This window comes from Sinocyclocheilus anshuiensis, unplaced genomic scaffold, assembly GCF_001515605.1.
Source record: "Sinocyclocheilus anshuiensis isolate Anshui unplaced genomic scaffold, SAMN03320099.WGS_v1.1 scaffold1170, whole genome shotgun sequence".
NCBI lineage: Eukaryota > Metazoa > Chordata > Actinopteri > Cypriniformes > Cyprinidae > Sinocyclocheilus > Sinocyclocheilus anshuiensis.
Window position 1 is genome coordinate 3,128,649 of NW_015538055.1, and position 4,472 is coordinate 3,133,120.

At 37.7% G+C, this 4,472-nt stretch overlaps 1 protein-coding gene across 3 annotated transcripts in view; it reads right to left on the bottom strand.

Moving 5' to 3' along the window:
• LOC107683297 (gamma-aminobutyric acid type B receptor subunit 1-like) overlaps window positions 1-2,602 on the bottom strand; it is a 64,809-nt gene extending 62,207 nt beyond the window's left edge. For all 3 annotated transcript variants that reach the window (XM_016479361.1, XM_016479368.1, XM_016479354.1), the window contains exon 1: window positions 1,689-2,602. The gene's annotated coding sequence lies outside the window, so the exon portion shown is untranslated. The remainder of the gene's footprint in view (window positions 1-1,688) is intronic.
• Between the last annotated feature and the right edge of the window lie 1,870 nt (window positions 2,603-4,472).

Consider the following 4,472-nt stretch of genomic DNA (forward strand, 5'->3'; position numbering starts at 1 on the left):
AAATAACAGCACGGGTATAACACACACACACACACACACACACACACACACACACACACACTCAATCACACACAGCATCTTATAAAAACATTTCAGGAGGACAAAGCATTGAACAGAGCACACTTTCATCAGTATTGACTTCTGTTTTGAATACACTTGAACCTAGAGGTCAGTGTTACTTGATACATAGACAGATAGATAGACAGACAGAGACAGACAGATATAGATGATAGATAAAGTAAAAGAAAGAGGAAGTGACAGATAGAGAGGGAGGTAGGGCTGTAGGGACCGGGATTTTCTCCAGGCTCACAGTAGGGAGTGACAGGAGATGATTCGGGGAGGTGAGGATCAGAGGGATCAGTTAAACTTTAAACATGTCTCTACAGCACTCCACCTCATTAATTCAGAAGGCACAGCAGACGAGCACAACACTTCACAGATTATAGTAATTCAAACCTGCATGATGCACTAACAACGATTGCTTTGCATTGCACTGTTGCACAAATAGATTTTCAGCTTTGATTATCCCAATTGTCCCAGTTGTTATATATTAGATATTAAATGCAGTAAAAACTGCATTAAGACTTTATACAACTGTGACAGCTGCATCAATGAGATGGTTTCTAGGGTATATATATATATACAGTATATATATAGGTTCAAAAATTCATTATTTTTGTCTTGCTACATTTAAGAATGTCTGATATGTCAAATCTTCATCAGATAATGACAGATCTTCCTGAAAAAAGTTTATATTTGATAAATATAGGAATTTCATTATTTTCTTTACTTTTTTTTTTTTAATGATTAAAAAAATATATTGCAAGGAATTTGTAAACCTATGAGCCAAACTATATATGACACCACTAAGAGACTTTTTAAACAGTTGTTATGATTTATATGAAATAACATTCTTTTTTTCCTGATAAAAACTTAAAAATATGCTGTTTTATGGTGTTTAATATGATAAACTCCACGTTTGCTTAAGTCATTCACTCTTCTTCTATTTTAATCTTAATTTTTCTGGCGTGAACCACATTGAAATTCTCTGCTATATTTTTATATTCAATTCTTTTGACATTAAATATTCCCTTTTATTTTATTCTATAAAACGATAAATAACACTTTGCATTGTTACACAAATATAAATTCTGCTTGTTGATTATCCTAATTGTGACGTTAACTTATATTTTAGATATTAACCCGAAAAACGCACCTCTACAAGACGGATACAGTGTCATGTAAGTGATATTAGCTCGGTTAATGGTTTGTTGAGAGGTTACGGTCCCGTTTGGGGAACATTTTCAGCACCATGGACAAGGACTTCCAGCGGACCCCCATAAAGATGCATCACTGATGCTTTATTCTTATAATAACGCTATCTGCTGTTTAATATAACATACAATATGACGTTTTCTACTCTAAAAATAAATGTTGTCGTGGAGATGCTTCCCTGAAGTTTCCATATTAACATGGCTGCGTCTGTCGTCAGCGTACTGGAGTTCGTCTACATAAGCGCGGTGTTTGTGAAGTTTTATGTCCCGTGCAGAGCATATTACAACAGGCTTTCATTAAACAAACGACATCTGTTAAACATGCAGGATAAAACAGCTGCGAGCTACTACATCAAATAAAACACAAGCGAAACTCAAAAAAGCAAAGACAAAACGTAAAAGCGATTTACTCACAGCAAAGGCCCGGTGCAGCTCCAGCAGGAACGACCCGAAGAAACTAACACAATATCCGTTCACGGAGAGTTTAAATATAACATCCACTCAATATAAGCGCGATGTTGCTTTGATTGTGCAAATCTGTGCATCACATTTGCGGACTGCTTTGTGGCTTTTAGAGAAGGCTCTGTATTGCTTTGCTTTAGATCATCACAGGCTACATAGAGAAACATTATCTACATAGCGCTCATCCTTCCTCCTTCCTTCCTCTCCCTCCTCAATCTCACTTACTTGTGACGTCACGGGGGAACGCAGCCTACGTCATTTTATCCTTGCATCACGAGTCAGCTTCTGTGCCAAGTGTACAAGATAATTATTTATTTTTCCTCTTTATATATTCTATTTTGTATTTTTCCCTCGTATTTTTTTATTTTGCTTTTTTTTTTTTAGAATTATTGTGTTAATGTTATTGTGTTGTATATATGTAATTAAATAAATAATATATAATAAAAGTTTAATAATCAAAATCTTAAGTGTCGATTTTATCCACACCTGTTTGCTATAAAGCACAATTTTTTTCCTGTAGAGAACAATTTTATTCTTAGTCACATTTGCCCTCTATTTGAATATACAATATAATAGTATTTATTTATAGAACACCTTTAAAATACATTGTTTACATAGTGCTTTGCAGAGTAAATATGCATGTGCAAACACATATGCACATAGTTAGATGTATACATTTTATATTAGTTTTCCCTTCCTCCAGTTTTGTTTTCTCTTCCTCTAAGCTATTCATTATGGGCATAGTCGTCTATTTATACTTTGCTCTTTAATAATTGAGACGAGATTAATCCTTTCAAAGAGTCTATTTTCAAGCCAATGCTCACTGTAAAAAAAAAAAACTTAATTAAGCAAATGTCTTGACTGAACTTGAAATGTCAAATTTGCCATCACTATAACAAATAATTAACTTTAATAATCCAAAAAGGAAAAAGGCTACAATCAGATTGGACACAGACCAGGGCAAGGAAGAAAATTTTGCAACCGTACCATGTGAAATATTTTTGTCTCATTCTTTTTCATAATCTAAATAGCTCCGGAGTCAGGAAGGTAGCAGATGCTGTGCAAAATCTGACGGGATGGTACAAGTTGCCAGGGAAAGAGAGGATTTCAGTCAGAGCTTAACTTTCATATCAGAGGAGAGAGTGCTCTGCCCTTGCAGATCTAAGCCTGTTTTCTGTTTTGCAGTTTATTAATATCAGGAGCGACATTTGCTGATGCTGACAGATACATTCTGAATCTAATTTACAACACCTAGATAACACAGAGGTACAGGTCAGTGACTTTGCCCTGGTCATTTGATTTTTTTCTGTTTTTAATAAATAAATAATTTACATGTGATCTTATGTGCTTATTTGAAAAATATTGTTAAACATGTTACCCTGGCCTATACTGTATGTTTAGAGCAGGGGTCCCCAAACTACGGCCCGCGGGCCGAATGCAGCCCACCCCCACATTTGGACAGGCCCTCTGAACAATGCCAGAGACATATTTTGACATTTTAATTTTAAATATACGGTTTCACTTATATCATGTCTATATTTGATAATAAATATTGGCTTTCAGACTAAAATTTCCCTTAGTTATTAACGTAGCCTAATTATTTGTTAAATTCACCTACCAACAGAATGGTACGTTCAATATAACGTACCATCGCGATCGAACAGGTGACGCGCGAACAAGCGAAAAAATTAAAAGAGACGACAAAATGGCCAAGCGGTTGGGAAAGAGAAAGGTTGATTCAGAATGCAGGGTATTTAACCAAAAGTGGACAAGTGATTATTTTTTTGTTCAGTGCAAAGAAGTGGCTGTTTGTCTCATCTGTCAAGAAACAGTGTCTGTGTTCAAAGAATACAATCTGCGCCGACACTGAAACCCGCCTCAGAGAAAAGTATGCTAGCTTGCAAGGCCAAATGAGAGCAGACAAAGTGTCGAAGCTAAAAAGTGTACTATCAGCTCAGCAGAATACATTTGTACGCCAAACCCAGCTGAACCAGTCATCCGTTCGAGCTAGCTTTCAGGTAGCTAAACTGATTGCAACCAGCGGTAGGCCATTCAGTGGTGGCGAGTTCGTCAAGAAATTTATGAATGCTGTTGCGGAGGAGGTGTGCTCCGATAAGAAAGATGTCTTAAATGCGGTGAGTCTGTCCGCAAGTACAGTCACCAGACGAATTGAAGAAATGGGGGATAATGTATATGCCCAGCTGCAGGAGAAAGTGAAAGAATTAGATTTTTTTGCATTAGCACTGGATAAGAGCAATGACGTACAGGACACAGCACAGCTGCTAATTTTTCTTCGCTGAGTTAGCTCAAACTTTGAAGTGTCAGAGGAGCTAGCAGCCCTACAAAGTCTAAAAGGCACTACGACAGGGGAGGATATTTTTGGTAAAGTGTGCCAAACGATGGGAGAGCTGGGTCTAGACTGGTCTAAGCTGGCCAGCATCACTACTGACGGGGCTCCTAGTATGGTTGGCGCGTCGAGGGGGCTTATAGGACGCATGAATAAAAAAATGGAGGAAAGAGGTCTAACCCCACCATTACAAGTCCACTGCCTGATTCACCAGCAAGCACTCTGCTGCAAAGTTCTGAAGTGGGAATCAGTCATGAAGGTGGTGGTGTCATGCATAAACTTCATCAGAGCAAACGGACTTAAACACCGGCAGTTCCAAGCCTTTCTCGCCGAGCTAGAGTCTGCTCACGGAGATGTGCTTTACCACACTGAAGTCCGATGGTTAAGCC